Genomic DNA, 14926 nt, shown 5'->3' on the forward strand with positions numbered 1-14926 from the left:
CATTTCTGAGGTAGGCTGTGGGGCAGAATCAGGCAGTGGGGCAGCATCTTTAGTCCCTGGGGCAGTGTTAGGCTCTGTGGCAGCCTCCCTAGTTTCTGGCGCCATGTCAGGTTCTGGGGCAGCATCCCCATTCTCTGGGGTAGATATCAGGCTGGTTATCCAAGTCAATCTTCCCTTATCTCTGAATGCTAAATAGAACAGGCCTATCAGCAACACCAACCACTGTATGATATCATTAACATTTAGAGAAGAGTTGAACCCTTTGAAAACTGGTGGGGCTGAAGGGTTGGGAGAAAATTTCCCCCAGTGTAATTTCCTCACAGTAAGTACCATTATTAAAGTAACCCCAAAAACATACAGTTAGTGTATGATGCTCTGAATCCATGTGCCCGCCTTCCAGAGGAAGTTAAAAATCCATTAATTCCTCACCTTAATGACCCATAGTTATAGTAATTGCTCGACAACCCCAACATCTGGGAATGATTGGCATCTGACTCCAAGGCTTCAGAATGCTGAACACTCGCTTTATTAAAACTATACTATATTACATTACAACTCTGTTAAAGAGAGATGCTATCCTATACTATATCATACTTACTTCTAACTACTAAAGAATACTAAAGAAAACTCGTGACTCTCTGCCCGAGAGTCAGGACACAGCTTTTTGCGATTGGCCAAGGAAACAAAACAATCCTCAGCAGAATCCAATTACAAAATTCCTTCAGGTAAATAATCTTCCAACACATTCCACATGTGCAAAAAAACAGGAGCAGCAAATGAGATAAGAATTGGTTTTTCTTTCTCTGAGGTTCCTCGCTGCGATTCCCAGGAAATATCCTTGGGAAATTGTGCCTTGCTTTTCTCTGTGAAGAGAAATGCAGCCACACATAGTGCCAACTGGATAACAGCCACAGTTGCTTTTGTCATAGGGCCCGTATTTAGATAAGGAGCTGCAAATGGGAAAAATATAGCCACAATCATGCGCCAACTGAACCAGGGTAGGCCAGACCACATGGTGCTGCCAAATAAGGCTTTTATATTCAGCATACAAAAATTAGGTTACCCAGTAACTGTTATTCTTTTTTCACCTGTTCCTCTCAATGCCCTCAGGCCCCACATTGGGCACCAAGATCTGTCCTGGTTTAAAGGACAGGTGTCTGCCAAGGAAGGTGAGAACCTCCCTTGGAATAGAAAATGTGACCCCCTTCCCTCTGAATTATTATAACTTAGAAATTACAGAGCTTTCAGGCAAAGATATAGGAAAAGGAATAACAGCTCTTTAAGTGTATATAAATATGTATATATATGTATAACAAGACAAACAAACAACAGCAGCAACACAATTAGCTCTTTTTTCCCTAGCTACTTTCCAGTTGTTGGGGAGCTGGGAAAAAAATAGGCATTTATTTGTAAAGGAAAGGAAACGTGAAAAAATAAGAGTGGGAATGAGACATAAGGTTGAGAATTTGAACTGTGATTTTAACTAAAGGATTTGACTTTGGACCATGCTTAGTTATGCTGAGAAAATTTTATATGGGGAGCTTTAATCACGCTAAACACTTTTCCAAAGTTTACCTTTCCCTAATGAGTTTCAGATACTAAAGAAGCCAGTTTTCCCAAGTTTTCTCCTTTTTCTCAGTGTTTAATGCATGCATTCATCTTGTTCACCCCAAGCTGATGAGATGGAAGTGGCTGTATATGAAAAACACGTTCACTCTCCTGTGAAAATTTAAAAAGTTGTAATAAAGGACAATAGGAGACAAGGACAGTAAAGCAAAGATTACAGTCGGGTGCATCTTGGCACTCAGCCAAGAGCACACCTTCACCTTCGGGGATACCCCTTAAATATCTTTTCCATTACATCAGTCCGTTGCATATTCATAGACCCTTATGCATATCCTATTTTTTCCATAAACTAGTTCACATATTCCAGGAACTATTTTACATGGCCCCTCCTTGGGTCCACCTTTTTAGAGCATGCATGTTTCTTGGCTGTGGTTTTGGCTCCTTCTCTTTATCACTTCCAGTTTGGGCCTTGGTCCATACTTTCTTCAGATGGCAAATGCTGATAGTTGGCATATCAATAGCAGGGTCCACATTACATATTCACTGTATGTCGTCCCGACCAGACAGTTCACTTATAACTATATCAGCTACCACTATTACTATGTCTAAGTTTTTGTTAATAGCATAAATAAAGCAAAGTTATTTTAACATTTTACATATAGCATTCATCTTAATATTTATGAAAAGCCAACAATATAATATACATTTATAACATGTAGCTTCAAGTGTTGCCACCACTTGTAATTTTATCAGCTACCTCATGGTACAGTGTTTTTCATAACTCTCCCTCTCACTTTGTTGGCTGATTAAGAATCTCAGTATGTGGAAGATCAGACAGCTATAGAAGCTGAGCTGTATAGTGCCACTGACCTTTTGGCCCTGATACAGTGGAAGCTGTGGTAGAAATAAACTCAAGGCAAGAACAGAAGTGAAGACATCATGTCTAGTCACTCTGACCGCTCTGACACTGACCGCTCTCACGAGGGAAGATGCAACAAGGACATTGCTGGCAAAAGAATGTAACAAGGAGTGGCTAGGATCTCAGCAGCCAGCACGCTGGGGCTGATGGCTTCTTACCCCTGCCCGATGGTTGCAGGTGAATTGCAACAGTGGTAGAATCTTGGCCAAGCCAGCCCTAGCCCAGGGCTGCTCCTGGGGCCCAGCAGACCCAGCTCGGCCCCGGACTGGTGGTGGGGAAGGGTTTAGTAGCAGCAAGGTGTTAGCAATTGCAGCCACAGCCCTGCCCGGCCTCCACCCTGCCTGGCCTCAGCCCTGCGGCCTCCCCTCCCCCCTGCCTGGCACCTGATGGCGAGGGCCCCAGCTGGTGCCCCACGGCAGGGGCTGCCTGGCCCAGCCTGTTACCTCTTTGCCGACCGGAAAAGAAATTTCCCAGGATTTTTCGGTTTTTACATGGGTATTCACAGAGGTGTATCAGCTTTCTCTTTGCACCACTTCCGTGAGTGCCTCCCATGCAAAACCACCACACACAGTTACTGCTGATGTAGTCTCATAATGTGAATTCACTGACTTTTTATGACAAGCATTATCTATAAGATATTATTTAAAGTTACACATATGCATTACTTTAGTTATTTGCATTTTGTTCATGGTACCATTTGTGGATGTGACAGCCTGGTCAGAGAGTGAGAAAACTAGATAAGTTTTCCCAAAATTAGCCCGAGAGACTTTAGGGAGCTGAAAATAAACCATGATAGCTTATTACTATAAACAACCTGCAGGTGTTGTTTTTTCCTACTCTCTGTTTTCTTGTTTTTCTCAAAGATTGTTTATAAAAAGGGCATCTTGTTAATTAGCCAATCAGGGGAAATGTATTAACTAAATGACCAATCAAGTGCACCTGGATCAGAACAGTGTATATAAAGGAAGCAGTCCAAATTAAACGGCACGTTATACCAATCAGCCTTCTGGTGAATGTGGGTCATTTCTTACTCAACAGTGACAACCACTGACTATTTAGCTAAGGATAGATAACAAAGCTGGCTGCTTTACAAACTTTAACATATCTTTGTGTAGCTATCTGCAAGACATGTTGTGGTATTCACATTCTCTGAACAGAGAGAGACATAATTCTCTCTCCCAGGATTTTTTCTGGGGAAGGCAGTGAGAAGCTCAGAAAAGAGAAAACAATTCTTATCTCTTTGGCATGTGTGGAATGTGTTATGGAAATTGTTTACTGAAAGTGATTTGTTAATTGGATTCTGGTGATGGTTGTTTGGATTGAGTGGTCAATTGGGTCAAAGCTGTGTCATGACTATCTGGAGACAGTCACGGGTTTTTCTTTAGTATCTCTTTAGTACAGTATCTTTTTAATATAGTATTAGTGTAATATACCCTAGCTTAATAAAGCAATTGCTCAGCCTTCTGAATCATGGAGTCAGAGCACATTATTCCCTACATTGGGGTCACCCTGAATAGATAACATGTATCATTTTAAGAAACTTTCCTAACTGTATTACTGAGAGGCTTGTTTGTAGAATATGTTAGGGAGACTCTTCCAGTTAAGGCCTGGGCTCTGGCCAAGCTCTGGCCCTACCTGGTCGGGAAGTATGCCAACAAACTCAGGGGTTTTCTGCACCAAAACTGTACTCAGGTCACTTTGACTTGCCAATTTGGACTTATAACAGCTGGACCCCCTTTTGAAGAGACCTTGGAGACCTTACCCGGGAATGGCTCTCCAGGTCCTCACTGTGAAACGAGGCTTGCCAGCTGCTTCCGACTCTGGGTGATGGTACAGTATTTAGGGAATTTATGATGTATTGTTTTAAATCTCCATCCTATCTCTTGTGTACTACTAATTACGGGTATTACCTGACTTATTTCTGCTTAGTGTAAGTTTATTGTATTGTATTGTTTTGCTTTTATGTTGCCTTCATGTTCATAACGAGACACACGTTGTTGAAAACACAAAGAGGGGGAATATGACTACTTAAGAATGTTTAGATAATGCAATATTTACGCTAAAAATTTTGAAAGCAAATCATCAAATTTGATCCCTGGCAGAGCGATATCATTTTGAAGATTTGCATATGCAGAACCAATTTCTAAAAGTTCCTACGTACAGATCCCTAACTGAATGTACACTAGCAAGGCATAGCTGATTTACTAACCTAGGGAGAAGGTATGCATGTGTTTTATCACCAAAAGGTTCAAAGTAGTTATCTGCTCGTCTGGACAAACATTGATCGTCTCCAAGAAAATGAGGCCCAGAGAGAAGAAAAATTACCTAATTACCAGCCAACCCTTGTGACCAAGGCAGGAGCAGGGGTAGGACTGCCAGGACATGGCAGTGTCTGGAGCCTTCTGTAGGCAGCCTGCCAACAGAGGCCTTGTGTCCTACTGCATTCACCATCATGGTATTGTGTTCCTATTGACCTTTTTCAGTTATTCCCTGTTCCATGCTTCCAGAAAACCATTCAGTAATGTCACAGTCAACATTTCCATCTAATGGACTTCCTCCTGCCTAAACAGCATGGCTCCTGAGCTCCAACCATATGAACTTGTCTTGGTTTGAAAAGACAGGTGTCTGCTAAGGAAGGCAGGAGCCTCCCCTGAAATGGAAAATGTAAACTCCCTCTCTTTGAATTATTATAATCTTGAAATTAAGGGGCTCTCAGGCAAAGATATGGGAATAGGAATAACAGTTCTTTACTAGGAAAATTAAAAAGAAATACAAATGCAATAGTACAAAAAGAAAAACCATTGACAGAGTCAGAATACAACCTGACACCCTGTTGGTCAGGGTGTTGGTAGCAGTCCCATTAAATGTTGGCTGCAGTACTTCTGGAGTGACAGATGGGGTTCTGTTGAAGCAGTGATCCTGTAGAAGGATGGAGTTTTCCTCTGAAGGTCTGGTGGTGGTGTAGATGGGCCTGGTCTTCCTCTGGGAATCCAGTAGAAAAGAAAGCTGCTCCTCTGGGAATCCAGTGGAAAAGGCTGACTGTGGTGTTCCAAATTTCAGATTATATCCAGGTAGGAATGCTTGGCTCCTCCCTCTGGGCAGAGCATATCACAAGGGGATGATGTAATTTTATCAGTCATTCAGTGAGACTCAATGGCCCATTAAAAGAAGATATCTCCCCAGAGGGAGGATTGGTTGTCGAAGAGATAAAGAAAAACTGCTCAATTAACAGAAGATAACTGCCCCACCTCTAACAGATGGCAATAGAATACATACCCCCACCCTAAGACAGAACTTTAGAACAGTAGTCATTTATTCCCACTTCCTGGGAGGCCTTGGACATTATCCTTTTGTTCTCCTATACTGTGAGTCTCTTTATCAGTGACATAATTTCATTAGATATGTCTTTATTGATTGTGATCTGTATTCCATGTATCTTATCCTGTATCTAGCAAATGACCTGTAATAGTCCTAATAAGATAATGGCCTTACAAGTGCAAACTGTTTTAACATCAAAGTACACAAACCCTTTGCATAAAAAGCAAAAAACAGGGAGATGTGGAAGATCAGACAGCTATAGAAGCCAAGCTGGGTAGTGCCACCAACCTTTTGGCCCTGATACAGTGGAAGCCGTGGGAGAGATAAACTCAAGGCAAGTACAGAAGTGAAGACATCATGTCTGGTCACTCTGACCACTCTGATGCTGACCGCTCTCACGAGGGAAGATGTAAAAAGGACATTGCTGGAGAAAGAATGTAACAAGGACGTTACTGGCGCAATAATGATAACCAAGAAGATTGCGATGCTGCGGTACAGGGGCAAAGGGGTCTGGATGGAAAGTTTTGTATGAAACATAATGACCTATAAATTTTGGTGATCTACTGTAATAAAATGGCTTTGCTTGCATAGCATGGTCCGTGCCTCTCAATTCCTGTGTCAGTATTTTATCTACTAGAACAATTGTGTTTTTAGCAAAATACCTGAAAAAGCATCTTTGTGTGTGTAACAAAGTCATAAAGGTAAAAACAGTGGAAAATAGGTATTTCTGATCCCTTTTTCAGGGTCCTTGCTAATGGTTTCAAGGTTCATGGGGTGAGATGCTTGGCTCCTATACTTTCCCATTGTCAGGAAGAGGCATTGACCCTCACTGTACACCCTTGTGCTGGTTTGCAAGTAATCCAGTGTGAGAAATGAACCCCACACAAATACCTTGAGAGAGATTTCAGGTCAGTGTTACAATTTATAGAATGATTACAATAAATGCAATGATACAGAAAAACTGGCTTAAAACCACAAAGTCAGAGTACAACCTGACACCCTGTTGGTCAGGGTGGTGATTGCAGTGTGATTAAGTGGTGGTTGCAGTGCTGTTGAAGTGATGTTCGCAGTATTGCCAAATGCAGTGGTCCTGTGGAAGGTCTGGTCCTCCTGTGGAAGTTCAGGTCCTCTGGAGCTGTCCAGTGGCTGTGGTGTCCAGTCCCCAAACCTCCAGACTATATACTCTCAAGTCCAGGCAGGAATGCTCAGTACCTCCCCCAGGACAGGGAGTTTTGCAATGGAATTATGTAATCCTGTGAGTTATAGGATATTTTGGGGAGTCTTTGGTGGGCATTGCAGCTGGCTGCTGAGCCATTATGGCCCATTAGCAGAGATGGTGCCTTCAGGATGGGTGTAACTGTGTTGGTGCTCCCCTGGATGGAGTTATCACTGCTGGGTCATTTGTGAAGATAAAGAAACACTACCCCATCTGGCAGGGTTTGCCTCATCCAGATTGTAGCCTGAGGGATTTGGTGTGCCCTGGGCAGATACTGTGAACAGCCAATCATTAACATCTTATCAGAAATTATGTAGATGTCCCTAGAATACAGTTTGGTTGCACCCATATTGGCACCCTTTTTCCTGTAACTACAACAACCCTGAGTCCTAACCACTAGGTGAGCATCTTTCTTTGCCATCCCATGCCATGCCCAACAACATTTTGGGTCTCTATTGAAAGTTGCTCATGCTTACAAGCTCATGTTTATAACGCAAAGTTAATGGACAGCAGAGTAGGATTGATTGGAGTCACTACACTTAAGACACCATAGTTTTGTTGGCACTCATTGCACCTACACCACTATAGAATCTGTCTAGAGGGAGCCATGTTACAGTGTATTGGATGTAACGCTTTGCCATCAGGTAATTTTGTGGCTGTTATAAGTCGCCCCACAGGGATGGAAAGGTTCAGTGAGGAGGGGCTGCCTCTGGGGCAGAGCGCTTCCCTTCCAAACAACAAATGTTGTTGTCTGATGGCTGCATTTAGTCACTGTGTATGTGAAACTAGTGTGTTTTCTCATTGCCTGTTGTGGAATTAAAAAAGCAATGTAACCTAATGTATTGGGTCTGACGGAGGTAAAGTTCACAGCGCTGTGCTTTGCACTGGTAGCTGGACGAGTGTTGATATCCAGTGTTTTGGCTACTGCTGTGTGGCATTGTGTGTTTTAGAATCGGTTATTCCTTTTGTAATTCAATAATGGTTTGGTCCTCGGTTCCCCCCATGTACTTCCCTCACAATGGTTTCTCCCTCCTATTTCCTCCCTTTTGGAGCTGCTCCCCCTCCCCTGTCTGTAACGGTAACCACCCCCCTTATCTCGAGAATTCTCTGTGTCAATCATCCCTTATTCGATGTATGATTTGCCCCTGGGGTTTCTCCCCTCCCCTTTGTGATCCTCAGTGGCTTAGCTGTAACCCACGCTCCTCCCTGGGTCCTCGTTTATTGGTTAGCTTTGTTTCTCCTCCCATCACACCCACTCCCTTTATGAGCGCCCCCCCCGAGACCTCCTCCTTGTCACCCATCCCTAGCCCCGTCGGGGAAGATTAAAGATCCTTGGTATCTATACGGGTGTCCACTCCTCCTTCCTTTACCTTGGGACCTCACAGCCACGATCCCGCCTGCACCACCCACACCGCAGATGGTAACCACTGCCCAGGTTCTGGAGGGGATCCGGGAGTGGCACATCATGTGGCTAGCTTCGGCCAGATCCGGGAGCACCCTAGCCAGGCACCCATCCACCTCCTGTGCCTGCAGAGAGAGGCTACACTGCTGAGCAACGCTGTCCCTCTGACATTCCTTCTCCCATCAAAGGTGATGGGAGTGGGCAAGATTCTGGGAGGGGACACAACCAGGCCAGCTGACCCAAATTAGCCAAAGGGATATTCCAAACCATATGATGTCAACTCAGATATATAAGCTAGGGGAGAGAGGAGGAAGGGGGAGCATTCATGAGTTTTCAGTGTTTGCCTTCTGGAGGAACTGTTATGCATGCCGAAGTAGAGACTGACTTTTTTCCTCTTTAGCTCTTGCATGCACAGATCTCCACTTATTTCTTTCTTTTACTCTAATAAAACTGCCTTCTCTTACCCTGCAGGTTGTTCTCCATCTTATTCTCTCCCCTGTCCCAGTGGGAGAGTGCTAGAGCGACTGAGTGAGCACCTGGCACCCAGCCAAGATCAACCCACTACACATAAATAATTTGATTTTGAAAGCTGTTAATCTAAAGTCTACATTCTGTCCTGCTTGCTTGGTCTCAGCAGTGGATAGGCTGGTGATACCCTTTACCCTGCATTTTGTCACTGTTTATCTTAATTTTTTGTGTTGATTATATCTTTCCTCCTCCCTTTTCTGATTTTATGTCCTTTCCTCCTGGAACTGGCAAAAGTCATGCTGGATGAAGAGATGAAAGGAAGGTTGTAAGAGAGGAAGAGGAGGTAATACATTTCTCACCACCTCTCTCTTTTCTTTTGCAGTTGTTACAATCTCAGGATGTGAAGGAAGATGCTGTGCTTTGTTGCTCCATGGAGGTAGGGAAACACCTGCACCACCTGCCCCAGTCCTCATTGCTCTGCTGCTTCTGTCCTTGGCCACACACATGTCAAGCAGCTATTAGATGTTTCCAAACCCAAACAGCTGTGTTGCCCCATTGCATTATGGAATCACCAAATGGTTTGGGTTGGAAGGGACCTTTAAAGAGCATCCAATCCAACCCCGTACCATGGGCAGGGACATCTTCAAATAGATCAGGTTGCTCAGAGTTCTGTCCAACCTGACCTTAAAACCTAAACCTGTTTCCAGGAATAGCTCATCCACAGCTTCTCTGGGCAACCTGTGCCAGTGCCTCACCACCTTCACAGGAAATAATTTTTTCCCAATATCTAATCTAAACCTGCCCTCTGTCAGCTTGAAGCCATTGCCCCTTGTCCTATCCCTACATGCCCTTGTCCAAAGTCCCTCTCCAGCTCTCCTGTATCCCCTTTAGATAATGGAAGGTGCTCTAAGGTCTCCCTGGTTCCTTCTCTTCTCCAGGCTGAACAACCTCAACTGTCTCAGCCTGTCCTCTTAGGAGAAGTGCTCCAGTCCTCTGAACACTTTTGTGGCATCCTCTGGACCTTCTTTAACAAGTCCATGTCTTTCCTGTCCTGAGGACCTCAGAGCTGGACGCAGTACTCCAGTTGGGGTCTAATGAGAGCGGAGTAGATAAAAGACTACTGTGAGATAAGAGATGGCCCTTGAGATTCTATCACTGGACTTGTGATGCATGTACATGGATGCAAAAGGTTTGGTAGCTGGAGTCCCATCACAAAATTATATCATCCTGGTTCCTTCGAATCTCACCCTGCACTTATTTTTTAAGCACAAAAACACCTGTATTGGAGAAATAACTGCCCCATGGGTCACACAGACAGGTTTGTTTGGCTCAACAGCAGATTTGCAGGGAAATGCTGGTATAAATATAGAAGAGTTTCATTAGTATCTTTTTTGGGAATTGATTTGCCTGTGAGGATGGATGCTTTCCTTGCAGAGAGTGATTAAAATTATAGCCCAAAGGGTTGAAATTCAGCAAAGTGACAAGCAACTGAGGAGAAGGGTTTGAATTTTTAAGGTGAGGACTTTAAGGAGCTCTGCATTCAAGACCCACTAATCTTCCATGATGGTGGACTCACTGCTGTCCAGTCCCAGCTTGGACCTTCTCTGTGGAACCACCTAAGGCTTATGTTTCTCCATGGAGGCTCTCCAAGGAGTAATTGTTTAAGAAAAACCCCTTGGCTCTCCTCAGTGAAGCAGCATGACAGGTATAAATGCAGATCTTGTCAGGGCGGGATTTGTTATGCATACAGGAGGGTTTTGCTTATTACAATTAATGACTGGGTGTTACTGTGAGCTGTGAATCAGCAAGTAAATGAAGGGCCAGGTCGAAGGCAAGAAAAACCCATCACAGCCTGCAATTTGTTTTGACAATAGCATGATTTTTAGGTGGGATTATTTTTTTTTCAAAAGCAATCTTCCTTTTATATCAGCAGTAGCTGGACCATTTGCTCCTCTAGCAGCCCAGCGCAGATCCTTTTCAAAATGTTGCCCTTCATGCTCTTGGAGCTTGCTGCCATGTGGTTTTGGTTTTCACAAGTCACGATGCCTTTAACCTTGCCTGGTGGCTCTGTCACACCAAGTGGGGAAGAATTGGAGGGATGGAGCACGTTTGTAAAAGCCAGTGGAGTGACTGAATATTATAGAACGATAGAATCATAGAATGTCTCAGCTTGGGACACACAAGGCTCAATAAGCCATGGGTGACTCCTTCTTCTCCTGACAGCTGCAGAGCAGCAGACGGCTATTGGAGGAGCAGCTGCCCAAGATGATGACAGAGCTGCTGGTGATAGCACGTGACAAGATGCTGTGTCCCTCTGAGTCCATGCTGACACGGTCCCTGCTGCTGGAGGTCATTGAGCTGCATGCCAACAACTGGAACCCCCTGATGCCCACCATCACTCAGTACTACAACAAGACCATCCAAAAACTGACAGCCTGAGGGGCAGGACAAGGTGGGGTGGGAAGGAACACGAAGAAGACATGCACCTTGATGGGATGTGGCAAAAGCTTCTCTGATTTAAATTCCCCAGAAGACCAACCCCCAGCATGCTTGAGAATACATTCATGGGGTGGGAATGGAGAAGTATGTTTCTTTTTCAGCTGCGTCAGGTTTCTTTTTCTGAACTCATTGCTCAAGCAGCAGCAACGTGCCCACCAGGTTATTGTTTGACTTTCAAAAGAAGACAGAGAATTTGGAAATGAAAAACCCAAACAACTAATCCAGTGGGGGCTATTATTGTTTTTATGCTGTCCTCCTGCCTTGCTCTGGCCAACTGGCAGGAAACAGCAGGCAGCAGATGTCTTGGGAGGACAAAGCTAGATATACACTATACCAGACACTCATAAGTAATGGCTTTTGTCCAGAGGGTCCTGTGCTAGGTTCCCATCCTGTCTTTGACTTTCTGTGTGCCCCTCCACTTACTTGCCACCCCTTCAAAAGTGGATTGGAGAGCGGGATGACCTTCTTATTTGCACTGTTTTTTGTGGAGAGTTTTGTGGAGACGTGGCTTGAAGAGAAGGGACATGATAAAATACAGCTGGTAAAGCAATGGGCCTTTGGTGGGGGGCCTTTGGCAGGGCCAGAGTGTCCTTGAGCAGGAAGTTACACGATAACGGGATGCAGAAGCAGAGACTAGCTAATGAGGGGAGAAAACATAGGCATCCTGAGTATCTGATAGCAAAGGTTGAGCTGACCTTTTATAGCGAACCAATAGTGAGCTTTAGTTTTGCAATATGTATGAGCCTTATTATCACTGTTATAAGAGCACGCATGTTAAATCAATAAATTGAGACTTGTTGATCATCATCGGATGTGCTTGTCTCCCGTCGACTCCGTCAAATGGTGACCCCTACGACGTGATCCTTGCCAGACACCACGGACGAGCGACGACCGGGTCGGGTCCCGAAGCAGCCGGGACAGCAAAAAAGCGCGAAAAAGAAGAGTTAAGACGCGCCGTGCCCTGGGTGTCCGTACAGACGAGCCTGGCCGATACGTGCTGCCGAGACCTTGAGGGGCTGCAACAGCGCTGACGAATTAGGCATGGAAAGGCAAGCAGCATATGATTTATTTACCGCTTTTTTACAAAAGCGACAGGTTAAGGGGATAGATTTACAAAAGGAGTTACCGGGGCTTTTAGCATATGGGTATGCCAAGGGAGTCTTTGCAAATCCTCATACTGTACATGAGTTGACAGAGTGGCGCAAATTCGGGGATTTATTATGGGAGGCTACATTAGAGGACGATAAGACGGCTAGAAAGTTGGGAAAGCTTTGGAGGGTGGTACACAATGAGCTTCTGCAGCATCAGGCAGAAAAGAAAGCAGCTGAGCAGGCATCTGCCACTCACACCAAGAATAGGAGTTATGGGAGTGATCAGAATCAGACCACTCCTTTACCCCCTGTGTTCACAAAGGTGGTCCTGCCGCCTCCACCATCGCCTTCTACCAGAGCCGGTCCTGAGGTTGCTTGTGAGCCTTCTGCACCCCCCGAAGAGCAGGGGCCACGGCTGAGGGCACCCACTGCTGAATTCCCGCAGAGTAATGAGCCGATCCCTGGGGTGGAAAGCGACCTAGCGGAGGCCATTGCCAGGGAGCGAAGGGAGGCTTGGGCTGCGCTGGTGAAAGATGGCTTGGAGAGAGGGGATGACGGTGCAGTTAGTGCGGCAACCCAGCTAGCATGCCCGGTGACCTTCCAGGCACAGGCTGGTGGAGGATTACTAGCAACAATCACTGCTCTCGACTGGAAATTGCTATCACAATTGCGATCTACTGTTAGTCAGTTTGGGGTAACTAGTGAACCAGCAAGACAGATGTTGGATTATGTTTGGAATACTCAGGTACTTTTGCCTGCTGATTGCAGAGGGATAGTGAAGTTGATTTTCACTCAGCATCAACAACTTTTATTTAATGCACATTGGCAGGCGCTTGTTAATGAGTGTGTAGCGATACAGCGGCAGCCAGGAGACCCTCTCCATGGGGTGACTGTGGATGAGCTTATGGGTTTAGGAGCATTTCTTCGCACTGAAGCACAGGCTCTGATTGGACCGGACAAGTGCCGAGAGGCAATGAGGTTGGTTAGATTAGCAATAGATAGAGTGAAGGAACCTGGAGGAGTACCCGTGTATATGGGAATTAAGCAGGGCCGGGAGGAATCGTTTGGTTCATTTATAGATAAAGCTGCTGCTGCGATTGAGAAGGCAGGGGTACCCGAGTATATGAGAGAGTCTTTGTTGAAACAATGTGCTCTTCAGAATTGTAATTCAGCTACAAGGAGTGTAATTAATACACTAGGTGCAAACTGGACCATAGAAGAAGCACTAGAAAGAATGGCACAGATGCCGGTAGGATCACAAGTCTGTTTGGTAGATGCTATCAATCAGCTGGGATTAGGGTTACAAGAACAAGCAAAGGCTTCTCAGAATCAGGTGTTAGCTGCCCTTGCACCCCTTCAAGCGTCAGCTGCACTTACCCCGGCTCCGACAGGAAATCGGATGAGATGTTACCGATGCGGAGGCATGGGTCACATGCGTCGGGAATGCCAAGCAACAGGGATCTGGTGTCAGAAATGCCGCTCGGATACTCACAATACAGGCGCTTGTCGGCGGAAGTCGGGAAACTCCTCCAGGAGCGCGAATTGCAGTGGCCGCGCTCCGACACAAGGCGTCGCTGCAGCACTACCAACCTCCCCTGTCTCCAACCCGCCACCACAGGAAGCCTCAGCTTGGACGTGGCAGCGGCAGTAGAGGTTACACTGATGACTCCACACCCACAAAAAATCCCGACGGGGATTCAGGGACCTGTTGTTATACAGGGTCGAACGGTGGGTGCTTTGCTCTTAGGGAGGTCATCTGCGTCTATGCTTGGATTATTTGTTTTACCTGGTGTCATTGATGCAGATTATACAGGAGAAATTATGGTTATGGTGCATACACCTTTCCCACCACGCCAAATTAATAAAGGACAGAGAATTGCTCAATTGGTGCCACTGGAGCAAATGACTAAGGGATTACAAACAATAAAAGGACAAGAGAGGGGTGAAAAGAGTTTTGGGTCCACTGGAGGTCTCACCTTGCTGACTCTGAATCTTTCTGAGAGACCCAGGAAAAGAGTGGAAGTGGAATTTCAAGGACAGAAAAGGTCATTCTCAGGCTTGTTAGACACTGGAGCGGACTCTAGCATTATCAGCCCTAGTTGTTGGCCTCAACACTGGCCCTTGCAACCAGCAGCCACTACAGTGACCGGAGTTGGAGGTTTAACCCTGGCGAGTCGTTCTCCTTCTCTCCGGGTTCACATAGATGGAAAACAGCTAACAGTTTTTTTTTCAATAATGCAATTGCCGCCTACCGTGCAGTGCCTCATGGGGTGGGACATCCTGGCTCAGTTGGGAGTGGTCTTAACTAATGAACACCCTTTGGGGTAATAGCCATTGCTTGGACTTTCCCGATTCCCATTACCTGGACAATTAACACCCCGGTATGGGTTAAGCAATGGCCTTTAAAAGAGGAAAGTCTTCAACATGCTCATCAATTGGTAACGGAA

General features: G+C 45.3%; 1 long non-coding RNA gene across 1 annotated transcript; it reads right to left on the minus strand.

Moving 5' to 3' along the window:
* Positions 1–12084: 12084 nt before the first annotated feature.
* LOC132341492 (uncharacterized) lies at positions 12085–14688 on the minus strand. The gene is made up of 2 exons (XR_009490245.1): positions 13857–14688; positions 12085–12404 (listed from the first exon to the last, which is right to left on the minus strand). It is a non-coding gene; the product is annotated as an uncharacterized LOC132341492 (long non-coding RNA).
* Positions 14689–14926: the final 238 nt, after the last annotated feature.

The sequence above is a fragment of the Haemorhous mexicanus genome, chromosome W (assembly GCF_027477595.1).
Source record: "Haemorhous mexicanus isolate bHaeMex1 chromosome W, bHaeMex1.pri, whole genome shotgun sequence".
NCBI classification, from domain to species: Eukaryota; Metazoa; Chordata; class Aves; order Passeriformes; family Fringillidae; genus Haemorhous; species Haemorhous mexicanus.